Source organism: Narcine bancroftii, chromosome 5, assembly GCF_036971445.1.
Source record: "Narcine bancroftii isolate sNarBan1 chromosome 5, sNarBan1.hap1, whole genome shotgun sequence".
Lineage (NCBI taxonomy): Eukaryota > Metazoa > Chordata > Chondrichthyes > Torpediniformes > Narcinidae > Narcine > Narcine bancroftii.
The window spans coordinates 110865266-110880292 of NC_091473.1; the positions used below are offsets into that span (position 1 = coordinate 110865266).

Genomic DNA, 15027 nt, shown 5'->3' on the forward strand with positions numbered 1-15027 from the left:
GTAATACCATGTGATCAGCACCCTCGATCCGCAGACTGTAGACAGAGTGGCCAACTTTATCCACAGGCCACCTTCGGAAGGCACTTACACTGCCTTCAAAGAGCTATTAACCGAGACATTCAGACTCTCGCAACGAGAGCGAGGAGCTCATTTGCTCCACCTGGATGGGCTTGGAGACAGATCCCCGTCAGCACTCATCAATGAGATGTTGGCCCTCCTGGGAGATGAGCAGCCTGGTATCATGTTCGAGCAGGAATTCCTGGAACAGATACATGAGGACATCCAATTGCTCCTGTTGGATGCAGATTTCACCCACCCCTGGAAAAATGCAGCACGGGCAGACATTCTGTGGAAACAGAAACAGAAGTGCTTGGCTACTGTGGGGCTCGTAAGAAGTCCCGCAATCAGACCAGACCAGTCCCAAGCAAGGAACTGCTTGTGAATCCAGCGACAGGTGGTGCTTCCACCACCAGAGATGGGGCACTGAGGCCCACAGATGCCAGTCCCCGTGCAAGTTCCAGGGAAATGACAAGGCCTGCCATCGCTGATGGCCATGACGGCTGGCCACCAAGAGGGCCTCCTGTACATCTGGGACCGCTTGTCTGGCAGACGGTTCCTGTTGGATACAGGAGCAGAGGTCAGCATGATACCCCCAACAGGGTTGGACACTAGGTGCAGGCTAGCGGGACCCATATTGAGGGCTGCCAACAACAGCACAATATGGACCTATGGCACTCATAGGGCCGAGCTGCAGTTCAGGGTCAGTCATTTCTCGTGGGAGTTCACGCTGGCTGCAGTGAACCAACCACTCCTCAGAGTTGATTTCCTGTGATCCCACAGCCTCCTAGTGGACCTTAAAGATAAGTGACTCGTCTACACCGAGACCTACCAGACCATCGCACTGAGGGGCACTTGGTTTCTGACTCCGTCTACAGCTCAGAGGATGAGTTCTCCAAGGTGCTAGTGGGATTCCTGGCAATCCTTTCCCCTTAGTTCACTGCGGAGATGCCTCAACATGGTGTCAGACATCACATCCTGACTAAGGGCCCACATCTCCATGCAAGGGCAAGACAACTTCCCCCGGAGAAGATCCGACTGGCCAAGGAAGAGTTCCGCAAGCTTGAGGAATTGGGCATTGTTCGACATTCAGACAGCCCATGGGCCTTGCCCCTGCACATTGTGCCTAAAGCAACCAGGGGCTGGAGACCACGTGGTGACTATCGCCAGCTCAACAAAGCCACCACTCTGGACCATTACCCTGTGCCACACATCCAGGATTTTACAGCAATCCTGCACAGGGCAACAATATTCTCAAAAGTGGGCCTCGTGCAAGGATATCACCAGATTGCAGTGCATCCTGATGACATCCCTAAGATGAATATCATCACTCCATTTAGCCTGTTCAAGTTCCCGAGGATGCCATTCGGGCTCAAAAATGTTGCACAGACATTCCAGCAACTGATGGACACAGTGGGCCAAGCCCTGGACGGCATTTTCGTCTACCTCAACGATATCCTCGTGGCAAGTAGAGCCCAACAAGAACACCTTCAGCACCTCTGAAATCTCTGTAGTCATCTGCAGGAGTTTGGTCTCACCATCAACCTGGCCAAATGCCAGGTTGGCCTGAACACCATTAACTTCCTGGGCCACAGGATTACAAAGGATGGGGCCACACCACTGCCCATCAAGGTAGAGACCATCCACAACTTCCCGAAGCCCAGTACAACCAAAGGTCTGCAGGAGTTCATGAGGATGATAAACTTTTATCACAGGTTTATTCCAGCAGCTGCACGAGCGATGCGCCCTCTGTTCATCCTGATGTCCGGCAAGGAGAAGGACCTGACATGGACGATGAATCTGCATGTTCATTTGTGGAAATCAAAGAAGCCCTAGCCAAAGCTGTACTCCTGACCCACCCCAGACCAGATGCGCCAATGGCCATCACAGTTGATGCCTCAGGAACAGCGATTGGTGGAGTCCTGGAGCAGCAGATAGAAGGAAGTTGGTACCCACTAGCTTTCTTCAGAAAACATCTGTGGGCCCCTGAACTAAAGTACAGTGCTTTCAATAGAGAGCTGCTGGCTCTGTACTTAGCCATCTGCCACTTCCGGTACTTTCTTGAGAGAAGGGCTTTCACGGACCACAAACCACTGACTTTCGCCCTGGCTAAAATTTCCGATCCCTGGTCAGCCCGCCAACAGAGACACTTGTCTTACATCTCAGAGTACACCACCAACATCAAGCACATCTCGGGCAAAGACAACGTGGTCGCGGACGCCTTGTCAAGATACAGCATCCACTCCCTGGTCAATGGTCTGGACTTCGCAGGACTGGCAGGGGCACAGCAGCAGGACGATGAGATTCCCCAGTACAGGACTGCTGTCACAGGCCTTTGGCTTCAGGACGTTCCAGTTAGCACAGGTACTACCACCCTCCTGTGCAACGTGGCCACCGGGCAGGTTCGACCTATTGTCCCAACGGCATGGAGGCAACAAGTTTTTGACTCCATCCACGGACTGGCACACCCATCCATCAGGACTACAGTCCGGTTGGTGGCCAGCAAGTATGTGTGGCATGGATGCAGAAACAAGTCCAGGGTGGGCCAAACAGTGCCAAACAGCCACACCACAGCCTTTCAAGCCAACAGAATGGAGGTTTGACCACATTCACGTGGACATAGTGGGACCCTTGCCAGTCTCTCAAGGTTTCTACTACCTGTTTATAGTGGTTGACTAATTCATCCGGTGGCCTGAAGCAATTCCCCTGGCCGACACATCCACCATGTCCTGTGCCAAAGCACTCCTCTTGTCCTGAATTGCAAGATTTGGACTGCCACAGCACATCACTTCTGACTAAGGTGCACAGTTCATCTCTAGTTTGTGGACCAATATTGGCAACCTGTGGGGTGCTCAGCTACACCATAAGATGGCATATCACCCACAAACCAACGGCATGGTGGAGCGTTTTCACAGGCACCTCAAGGACCAGACTCAAAGGCCCCAAGTGGGTGGACGAGCTACCATGGACACTACAGGGCATCTGAACAGCACTGAAAGAAGACCTTCACGCATCCTCCATTGAACTCGCCTACGGAGTCCCACTCACGGTTCCTGGGGATTTCGTTCCACAGGCCAGAGGACAGCAGGAGAGGACAACCACCTTCCTGGACAGGCTACACGAAAATGTAGGTAACCTGTCTCCGATCCCACCCTCCAGACATGGACAAGCCAATTCCAACATCCCCAAAGAACTCAAGAACTGTGAGTACGTGTTTGTACGCAGAGGACCCCACCGTTCACCACTGCAGAAGCCATACGAAGGTCCCTTTCAATTCATCCAGAACAACGGAGCCACCTTCGAGCAAGACATAGATGGTGAATCAAAGGTCTTCACTATAGATAGACTCAAGCCTGCCCACACAGACCCAGCAGAACCTGTGGAGACACCAACAGCTCGATGAAGAGGCAGGCCATAAAAGACTTTGTGAACTATACCTACAGACACTATAGACTGTAACGCTGGTTCTAGAGGGAGACATGTGGCGGCCTGCAATTGTAGAGAATAGGCCAGCACATCACGCAGTAGCAGACGTGGACAGAGATCACTAAAGCGACTTCCAGGTCAACAAACCAGCGGGGGTAGAAGCTGGGGCAACATCAGACCAACAGCCCTAAAATAGCATTGGTCAAACTGCCCAGCTTACTCAACAGAAACAAGCTGGGGAAGAAGACATTCCTGCCCGCTGTTGTTATTCATATGGATGACTCAGTCAATCAGCAAAAACGGAGGGAACTTGAACATATAAAAGCAGCCTTTCCAGCCCTAATAAAGGAGTGAGCTTAATATGCCACACTGTGTGTGTGTGTGTGTGTTTCTTTGTAGTAGTCAGCTACAATTGGATCCCTGCCCACATCACATGGCGACAGATACATCCTCAGTGTATCACTGGCCGAAAGCAGCACCCATGGACGATATAACAACCAAAACTCGCACTAGGACTTTCCTATCTACCTGCGTGGCATATTTTGGGGCACGTTTGGCCTATTACCTCCAACACTGTGGACCACCTTGTCACACCTCTGCAGCACCCAACTCCATTTCACTATGGCCTGTCACTCACAGTCTAACGGAGTAGTGGAGCGTTTTCACAGACACCTGAAACAGGCCCTGTGTGCACGACTCACAGGATCGCATTGGCTGGACGCGTTACCCTGGGTGATGCTGGGGATACAGACCGCTCCAAAAGAGGACTTGCAAGCTTCATTAGCTGAGTTGGTTTACAGCACACCCCTGTTCGCCTGCCAGTACCGACACAACAGCATCAGACGAGTTTCAGCGCTTGCGCCAGCGACTAGGGGAGTTGGCCCCAATGCCAGCCACAAGGCAGGGTTCAGCGCCCACGCATGAACTGGTGGACCTCAACTCAGCGGACTTTGTGTTTGTCTGTCAACTGACAAGGGAACACATCGGTCTGCACAAAGTGCTGAAAAACAAAATTGTATTGAACTAATGTTTATCTAACATTTATTGTATCTGTCATACTATCCCGGGACAACTCTGACCAATTTACTTCCTCAATATTAAAACTAAATCTGTCTCCCAACGTTGTCTGGACTTGTGCATCCCCTGTTTAATAATTCCCTTCTGCAATAAAGTGTACATAGTCAAAATAAATTTCTTAATACATCTAATGTGTATCAATATTTCTACACCACATTTCAGTAATGACATTGTTGGACCCAGTTTATCTCACAAATAAACCCACAATTGATAATAACAAAATAGCGTATGATTTTGTATCTGATATTTATTTTTTAATTGATCAAATGTGATTAATCTTCTGCCCGCAAAACAATCTTCTATATATCTAATTCCTGTCTGAAACCAAAAATTTTAAAATTGATTATCATTGAAAATAGAATAAGCCAGTTTTGCATCATAATATTACATTTTTAATGATTTATTACATGACAATAAAAGCGAACATAAACCTGAACCTTGAATTTGAATGATCCAGGGTCAATAAAGACTAATAAATTACTTTCAGTAGATCAACCATTACGTGAATGAGACAAATAATTTCTATGATAAAAATGTCTGGAAATAAAATTTGGAGAATTAAGGCATGTTTTGCAAAGTCTGCATTTTCCATTCTAGTCGTCACACATTTGAAGCTTTGAGGCACAACACTTTAGAGATGAACTGTATGCCATACATAGCTGGATGCCTCTTCTATGATTTTCTTCCATGCAGCTCCCAGGGAATCGAGTCTGGTACCTGGGACCTCATTCTGGTAGGACCTCTTCAAGTTAAATACTTCCCCCTTGCAGTAACTCTCCCTTGTTTTCCCTTACCCCATCCTGCCCAACACACCCAACTCATGTTTCACTCAACTTCTTCATTATCTAACTTTCTCAAAATAAATGTGCTTAGAAAGAGGGAATGCTTTAAATTGGTTTACATTCAGAGAGGGTATTCACAACATGCATTTTGTTGTTTGCATTAAACTTGTTCAGAATCCGATAGCACTACATGGACTATTACGCTCACTATTTGAAAGACCTGCCCAGTTTACTCCACACCTCACTTTCCTGATATCATATAGTGTGTACACATTCTTATACAAATATACATATATATATGTACTACCTGTTTCTAATTGGATAGATTAATCTACCAGCCATAACCAACAGCTAATTGTTGGCTACCTTCAGGAAAGAATGCGTTGCTTGCCTTAATGAACTCTAAAGAACCTATGGGGAACTATATTTATAATCCAGTGAATTAGTTCAAGTCGAGTTACGGTAAAGATGAGATAACGTTTCTCCAGGACCATGGAGTATATTTACATAAATATAAGTTAGAATGGAAGTTAAACACATTAAAATATTAAGACATATTATCTTTATGTAGACACCCTTGTGGCTTTTTAAATTTCATATTGAATATGCTTCAAGGTAAAGTATTTATCTCAACAACTCTCTCAATGAATAAAATGTATTTCAGTTCCCTCTCTCACTCTTTGGAGAATTATGCTTAATCTGTGGTCATTTGTTGAACCACCTGATGAAAGGGGATCTGACATGTTCTATCAAAACACATCATGTTAAGCATATCTATAAAATCTTGCTTTAATTGCCTTTGTGCTTTCAGGCAGTGCCCTCCTGGTCAGAACACTCATAATAATCCACATTTGTGATGTTACTGAGTTAAGATAGTTGGGAATATTGACGCAACATGGTGCAGGCAATGGAAGAGGATTTGGTCATTGTCAGTTGAAGTCATTTATCCTCACAGAATTCTGAAGTTTGTCCATGAATGCTTAAGGTAACACATGCACATTTCCATGTCAAAATTTTAAAAAGAAAAAAAAAATCAATGATTTCCATTATGTGGAGAAATTTTGCAACAACAGAAACCATTTAATTGACCACAGGGGCCTGGATTTCCTTCCTGTTGGCAAGTTTACTTGGACTTTTGCCAACCATTGTCAAACCACTGATGACTTTCTGCAACTTTTTGCAGAGGCCATTATTTCTGAGCAGTATGAGATTGGAAATAGACATAGAGCACAACTTCCAGCTTTAGTCTGTTAAATGGTTGCAATGTGCCCAAAGTAGTTAGAAAAAAAGAGGCAGAAAAGTCGAAAAGGACAGCAGCTGCCTGATCATTTGATTGCATGCTGAAGTGAGGAAGTCTCTGTATCTGAATGGTCAGAAAACGAAACAGAATTTTCATTCAGGGTGACACCTTCATCACTCCCTTGATTCTCTTTTGTGGGCCAGTGAAATTATTCACCTAACTGCAGTGTCAATCTAATTACCGACTGACAATGTAATCTAAGAAGTTGCAAAGTTGTACAGATCTGTTATCACCATCCCTGGAGGTGAACAAGCTCTCTAGGATTGACTTAAGAGTACTGCTGTCCTGTGGGATGGGATGACAAAGAATGAAAGCAGATCCTTCCAGTTTTCAGCCTTTACAGTGAACCATTAAATGGTTATTCAGTTCTCAATAGAACCATTCATATTGGTTCCCATCAAGAGTGTGAAATTGTGCACCATCAGGCTACTAAATGAACCTCACAGCAGTGCTCTCATGGTACCCTGCGTAATAACTGATCTCACTGTAATACAACACTATAATTGTGCTCTTACCCTTCAACATTGTTTGCATGTTTGAATTGCTATACTTCTCTGTCTGTGTGTGTGTGTGTGTGTGTGTGTGTGTGTGTGTGTGTGTGTGTGTGTGTGTGTGCATGTTTTGTATGTGTGTGTGGGTGTGTATCTGTTTTGAGTGTGTGTGGGTGTGTGTGTGCAACTGTTTTGTGTGGGTGTGTGGGTGTCTGTGCATGGGTGTGTGTGCACCTGTTTTGTGTGGGTGGGTGTGTGTGTGCATCTGTTTTGTGTGGGTGTGTGTGTGTGCATCTGTTTTGTGTAGTTGTGTATGTCTGGGTGTGTGGATGTGTGTGTGTGCATCTGTTTTGTGTGTGCGTGGATGTGTGTGTGTATCTGTTTTGTATATGTATTTGGGTGTGTATCTATTTTGAGCTTCTGTATGTCTGTGTGTGTGTGTGTGTGTGTGTGTGTGTGTGTGTGTTTCTGCATCTGTTTTGTGTGGGTGTGTGTGTGTGTTTCTGCATCTGTTTTGTGTGGGTGTGTGTGTGCATCTGTTTTGTGTGGTTGTGTGTGTGGGTGTGTGGGTGTGTGTGTGTCTGCATCTGTTTTGTGTGTATATCTGTTTTGTATGTGTATGTAGGTGTGTATCTATTTTGAGCGTCTGTGTGTGTGTCTGTGCATGTTTTGTGTGTGCGTGTGTGTGCGTGTGTGTGTGTGTGTGTGTGTGTGTGTGTGTGTGTGTGTGTGTGTGTGTGTGTGTGCATCTATTTTGTGTGTGTGTGGGTGTTAAGTGCTCCCATTTGTCAGATCATTTTATTTGTGTTGGATTGTCACTTTAAAAGAACAGATTTAACAAACTTTTCAGGCTTGGAGTGTCTGTGAAACTGAGCTGCCAGGCTGAAGACATCATATTCCTAAATTGGATACATTTGGAGAGAAGCAAGGCAGTGTCCCTAAAACCCAGGTGGAGAGACGATGTGACCAACAGATTAAGACTAAATTCAGAGTTTTGTTCAGGGGTCATTTTAAGGAGACAGCAGAGAAAAAAAGCAGCTCTCTGAAGAAGAAATATTGTACTGGATTGGCCTTGTAGGTATAGACAGCCTGATTTCCTTCAGTTAGCTATAAAGGAATGAGTATATTCGAAATCTATCTGATTTCCTCATGTTTGTTATGGAAGAATGAGAAGACCACTTTGTGACTGAAAAAATGAAGGTCATTTTTGTTCAACTGACACACGAAAAGGTTTCTATTTGCAGAAGGAAAACTGCAGTTGGATAGTGACCAGAGTGAGAGTTACTTAAGTTTGGCTGACTCACAAAAAGGGTTCTGGAAACTTTGTGAGCATCACTTGCTTCATGCCCCCCATGTCAAAGAAGAGGGGAGTTTTGGTTGGCACTCGTCTAAAAAGGACATTTTGTTGGAAGCACCTCAACAAGGGTTTTGTGAGTTAATCAACATTCTGTCACCCTTGGTCGCTTTCACCCATTCATTGAACTGCTAATTTCATCTAAAGGCAGCATGTCTCATCCATCTAAAGCCTGAATGTCACATCCATCTATCACCTGCGTGTCGCTTCAATTTCAAATCTACGTGTAAACAATGAATTTCCGAAATTGAACTTTGAACTGCCTTCCGAAAATTATGCTTTTAGCTGTAGTGGCTTGGAGTATTCCATACACACACGCACACCAGTACATCATGCATAATTCAGGGGTTAAGTTAGATACATGTAGATAAGTTCAGATAAGTTAGTTAAATTAGATAAAGGATTATATTATTGTTTATTAATAATTGAAATATTATTTTAAATTTAACACCATCTTGCCTAATTTCAAATGCTGCTGTCTGGTGCATAACAAAATAGGGGTCTCATTTGGGATCACACCAAATTGGGAGCTGAGTGATTGATTAATTTTCAATCTTTTTTAAGCCATATTAAAGGCTTGTATGTTGAACAATAGCAGCAATGGACATTGATAAGTTTCTGGGATCACCCACCATTGCAGATTTGCAGGGGGCAAAAAGACTATCGCACAAAAGTTGGAAATTGCGGTGGTAAAACCAGTGATGAAGATGACAGAGATTTAGAAAGTTATAAGTGACCATTATATAATAAAAGGTAAGTTTGGATAGAATTAACAAATGTAGTTTGAGTTGGAAAAACTTAGAATGGAGTTTGACAGAGAACAAAAGCAGGCTGAGCTAGAATTGGAAGAACTTAGATTAACAGTTTCAGAGAGGGGAGAGAGAGAGAGAGAGAGAGAGAGAGAGAGAGAGAGAGAGAGAGAGAGAGAGAAAACAAAATGTATTAGAAAAACCTAGGTTTGCAGAGAGGCAAAATGAGTTTGAGGGGAAGGAAGCTGAAAGATTTCAATTAGAGAACCTTATAGATGCAGGGATGCAAAGGAGGTTTGAGGAAGAAATTGAAACTTGGCATGAATCTGGTGAATTAACAGATGAGTATGCTTTAACCCATAGGGTTAGGTTTGTGCCAAGTGGAACCATCCAGACAGTTGAATATGTGCCAAGTAAAACCTTCCAGAGTGGTAATGTGGAACATATCAGGAAGTAATACTAGAGGTGAAGATGAAGGAAAGCAGGAAAAGGAAAAACCTTTGTGTCCCCATTCTACAATTGTAAGAAGCCTCGTCATGTAATACCAAATGATCCCGTGTTGAGGAAAAAGAGAGAAAAGGAGGCAGTGCCAGTTGCCTATATTCAAAAGTTGGAAAAAATGGAAACTAAGAGAATTCCTGACCTGCTGGTAATATGAAGGAGTTCAAATCTTTTGTGTTAGAGGTTTTAGTTTCGTTAGAGGAAATGTCACCACAAGTGGCAGTCCTGCCAGTCACTGAGGAAACAAAGACAGATTCAGATTCATATCTGGCCTGTACAGACAGTTTGGGCCAGAGTTCTGGTGGTCAACTGAAGAATAAGGACTTGTCGTTGTCCCAAGAGGAGTTTGTAGTGGGGCAGAGAAGAGATCCTGATCGTGCTGAGGTGAGAGATAAGGCTCTCACTGAAGAGGAAATTAAGGAAATGCCATTTGGAAATACTGAAGCTAAAGATTGTGTCAAGAGATTTTGTAAAGTTTTTCACTTTGTTTGGTTGGCCTGAAGAGATCAAATCAGACCAGGGAAGTAGTTTCATATTGGGATTAATTCAGCAATTAGCTTATGGATTGGGAGCAAACCAGGTCATGTCATCTGCTCATCATCCAGAGTCTCAAGGGACCTCGGAGAGATTATTTGAAGGGATGCTTGCATGTGTGTGTGTGTGTGTGTGTGTGTGTGTGTGTGTGTGTGTGTGTGTGTGTGTGTGTGTGTGTGTGTGTGTGTGTGTGTGTGTGCGTGTGTGTGTGTGTGTGTGTGTGCACATGTGTATCTGTTTTGTGTGTGTGTGTGTGTTTGGGGGGTGGGTGTGCTGTTTTGTTCTTTTTCAATCTTTTTATTAAGTTTCAGATTAATAAACATAAGAATGATACAAGGAAATCAGGATTGCATTAGCAACAGTTAACATACACAAACACAGATATCGAAGAACATATGTAAACTGAACCTCCAAATCTCTTAAGGCAAAACATGAAAAGAAATCAAATTTTATTACAAAAATATCCCCCTAACTAAGAAACAAAACAAAACAGAAAACAAATGCTGGGCGACCATGTTTCAGCAATTAAACAATTATTTCCACTCCTCTACACCCACAAAAATATGTTGAAAAGAATTCAGAAAGCATAAACTTACATCATATGAAAATGTTGAATAAATGGCCTCCACTTTTCTTCAAATTTAACTGAAGGGTCAATAGCACCACTTCTATTTTTTTTTCTAAATTTAAACATGCTATAGTTTGGGAAAACCATTGAATCATAGGAGGTGGTTCAGGGTTTTTCCATTTCAGTACAATGGATCACCTGGCTATGAAAGTAACAAATGCAATCTCACAAAATGTGGAAGAAGATAAGTGTCCAGAGTCCAAAACTGGTCATCCAAAAAGTGCAGTAATAGGATGAAGTTTTAGGTCAATGAGCAAAACTGGTGAAATAATATCAAAAGTATCTTTCCAATAAATTTTCAGGGAAGGACAGGAGCAAGACATGTGTCAGGGAATCCACCCCAGAATTACATTTGTCACAGATAGGGTTTATAAGGAAATAAAAACAAGCTAGCTTGTCCTTGGACATAATGGGCCCTATGAACCAACTTAAACTGTATTGAAGTGTGTTGTGCCTGTTTCATCTTGTATTTGTATGTCTGAGTTCCTAGACAACACATGGATGAAGGAAAAGTTGTTGTAAGCAGCACATAAGGCAGGCCATGAGGCTGCAAGCCTCCATTACAGATCTTGCATGCTGTTCTCCTGCTCTGTGTCAGCCCCCTGCTGGCAACCAAGTCTAATCAAACAGTAACTATAATCAAGGCCTTGCTAGTGGCCATGCAACCATGATCACTATCATTACATCTCTCTTTCTTAAAACAAAAGTAGCTTTATTTTAACTAACATGTATAACTCTGCAATTTTAATTTTAACACCAGGAACTGACATTTTCATTATTATCAAAATTGTTAACATTTTTAAAACTTGTTTTGTGTGTTCACATTTACATACACTAAAACTTGAAGAGCGAATAAGATAGTACTACTTCATTCTATAACAAGTGTCTTTAAATTTGCTCTATGAGTCTCTTAGGAGGATTCACGTATCTTGATGATCTCCTGATTGATTGTCCTTGAATCAGTTGTTGCCTCAGAAAATGTCTTCTCAGATGTGCATTCGGGTTGTCAACAGTATCTGTCTTCCCATCCACTGTGGCTGGTCCTATTTGAAGATCTCGACAATTTCTTCACAGAACAGCACCTTCATCTGTCTGAATGATGTATGATCTTGATTGGACTTCACTAAGGACAGTTCCCTTCTGAGTCCATAAGTTTGTTTTGTCTTTTAGCCTTACTTGGTCACCACTGTAGAATTCCGATAGGTTTTTTGTTCCTCTGTCAAAGTAATACTTTTGCTTTTCTTTCTGTTGTTCTTTGAATTTCCTCACTTTCTCCCCCTTCTTTTTTTTTTAGGAGGTTCTCCTGAATGGGGATGTTTGATCTTAGCCTATGTTCCATAAGGAGTTGTGCTGGTGACATACCACACATGAGTGACATTGTGTGGTATACTAGCATGATCTGGTAGAAGTCCGTTCCAATGTCTTTTGCCTTGTTCATCAGTCACTTGGAATACTGTCTGTACCAATTTTTCCAATAGATCATTGGACTGTGGAAGTGAGGACTTGGTGTGGTGTGTACAAAGTCCCACACTGTGGCAAACTGTTGGAACTTTAAATTGTAAAACTGGGGTCCACTGACTTTGAAGACCTTGTTTGCCACACCATGTCTGGAGAATATGGCTTTCATACTTGTTATTACAGCATCTGCAGTGGTGGTGTTCAGTTTACACACCTCCAGATACAGGGAGTAATAGTCTGTGACTACCAGATACTCCTTCCCTTGACATTCAAATAGGCCAGTGCCTACCTTCTGGTAAGGTCAACTGTGGCTTTAGTGGTTCTGCAGGATTGCTTGCTTGATATTTCTGGCATATTGTACAGCTTGACACTTCAATTGTTATATCTTTGTTGATCCTTGGCCAGTACATCATCTCTCATTCTCTTTTTCTTACACATTTCAATTCTGAGTTGTCCTCCATGGATCCTTTTTAGCATCTCTTTTCTCAGACTCTTTGGGATAAGGATTTTACTTCATTTGTAGATAATGTCTTCATCCACTGATTTTTTCACCCTGTAGTTCCATTACTCTGAATCGTCAGGTGAGAATTCTTGCTTCATGTTGGACCATCCATCTAAGATGTTTTTTCTCAGTTGTCTCAGTATTTCATCTTTGTTTGTCTCTGACTTTGTGAGCTGCATTTTTGCTTTTGATATGGGCAGTGCACTTATGATCATGTCCACAAAGGCATTCATGTCTTCATCCATTTTGATGTTTGCGGGCTCTCTCGTGTCAACAGCTCTAGACAATGTGTCTGCTGTGTACATTAGCTTACCCAAAGTGTACACTGCACTCAGTGTATAGCCTTGCAGCCTAATTATCATTCTTTGTATTATCAATTGACATTCATTTAATGGGATTTGGAACAATGCAATCAAATGCTTATGGTCAATCTCTACACTGATTGTTTGTCCTGACACAAACTGATGAAATCTTTCACAGGTGTATGTGATGCTGAGCAGCTCTTTTGCAATTTGAGCGTATCACGTCTCTGCATCTGTCACTGAGCTTGATGCATATGCAATAGGTTACCAGTCATCATATTTTTTTGCACAAGAACTGCACCGAGCCCACTATGTGATGCGTCTGATGATATCTTGATGGGTCTCACTGGGTCGTAAAACCTCAGAACTGGTTCCTCTGTGATCAGTTTCTTTAGTTCGCTCCATGACTGTTCATGATTCCACTCCCATTCAATGTTCTTTTCTATTAGTCTTCTCAATGGAGCCATCTTTCCTGAGAGGTTGGATATGAATTTACCCATATAGTTGACCATTCCATTAAACCTCTGTATGTCCTTTTTGCATTGTGGTCTTGGTATGTTCCCAATAGCGGACACCTTTCTGGGATCTAGTCTGATGCCCTCACTGCCAATATTATCTCCTACAAATGTTAGTTCTGTCACCCTGCTTCAGGTTTGCTTTTCTTGTTGCTTCCAGCACTTTCCTTAGTCTATCACCATGCTCCATTCTCATGGTTTCCCCATACTATGATGTCATCTATTGAGGTATCAACTCCGTCCAGGTGCTCATAGATCATATGGATAGTTTTGTGATACACTTCAGGAGCTGAGGCAATTCCGAATGGTCACCTTAGGAATCTGTATCTGCCAAATGGACTATTGAACATGCACAGTCTTGAACTTGCTTCATCCAATTTTAAGTGCCAAAATCCTGATGATGCATCTAACTTGCCGAAAAACTTTGCATTTGCAAACTGTGACATGATTTCTCCATGCGTCCGAAGCTTAAAGTGTTCTCTCTTTATTGCTCTATTTCGATCTCTTCGATCCAAGCAAATTCTAAGCTTTTCATTCTTTTTGTCCACAACGACAAGTAAACTCGCCCACTCCATTAGCTCATCTATCTTCTGAATCATGTTCAGGCTTTCCATCCTGTCCAACTCTGCTTTTCGTTGCTTTTGAAGTGCAAATGGAACTTTTCTGCATGGATGTATTATCGGTGGCACACATTTATCCACTCTGATCGTGTGTTCTCCTGGAAGGCAGCCTTGACCTTGAAATAGGTAATTGTATTCCTTAGACTGTCTGTCCTTCACTTCCCACAATGAGGACTCTTTTTACCAGGTTCAATTTCTCACAAGCTGTTAAACCTGTATATCCTTTGGTTCCACGATAAATGTTAGCATGTCATTGTGTTTCACTTTGACCATGTATTCTCCTTGCACTGGTATATTGGTACCTGAATATCCTTCCACCTTCACTTTTGTTCCATACATCTTTGGTCTGGGTCTAATCTTCTTAAAATCTGTCTCTGATATTGCATTAACTTGTGCTCCAGTATCCGATTTAACTGAAATACATATGTCATTCACTTTTAATCTCAACATTCAATCTCTATTTTCTTTCTTGTTTTCAGTCACAACATCTACATAGAATTCCTCTACCTCCCTTTCATCTACTGCCTGAACTTTACTTTGTGGCACTTAGTTCCTACAGCAATGGGCATAATGGTTGCTTTTGTTGCATGTATTGCATGTTTTCCTATAAGCTGGACACTTCTTTGTTAGGCGTTATGCACTGGATTGACAACATGGCTTTTGATTGACCCTTTCATTTTTGTTCACTGGTTATGTCTCTCTTTCTACTTTGGTGCTCTTTTTGTTAAATA

The 15027-nt window shown here is 42.8% G+C and overlaps 1 protein-coding gene across 2 annotated transcripts in view; it reads left to right on the top strand.

Moving 5' to 3' along the window:
• Positions 1-15027, top strand: part of LOC138763866 (uncharacterized) — a 46293-nt gene that overhangs the window by 22579 nt on the left and 8687 nt on the right. The window contains exon 2 of one of the 2 annotated variants that reach the window (XM_069938758.1): positions 6154-6327. The exons of the other annotated variant lie outside the window; for it this stretch is intronic. The gene's annotated coding sequence lies outside the window, so the exon portion shown is untranslated. The remainder of the gene's footprint in view (positions 1-6153; positions 6328-15027) is intronic. 2 annotated transcript variants of the gene reach the window in all.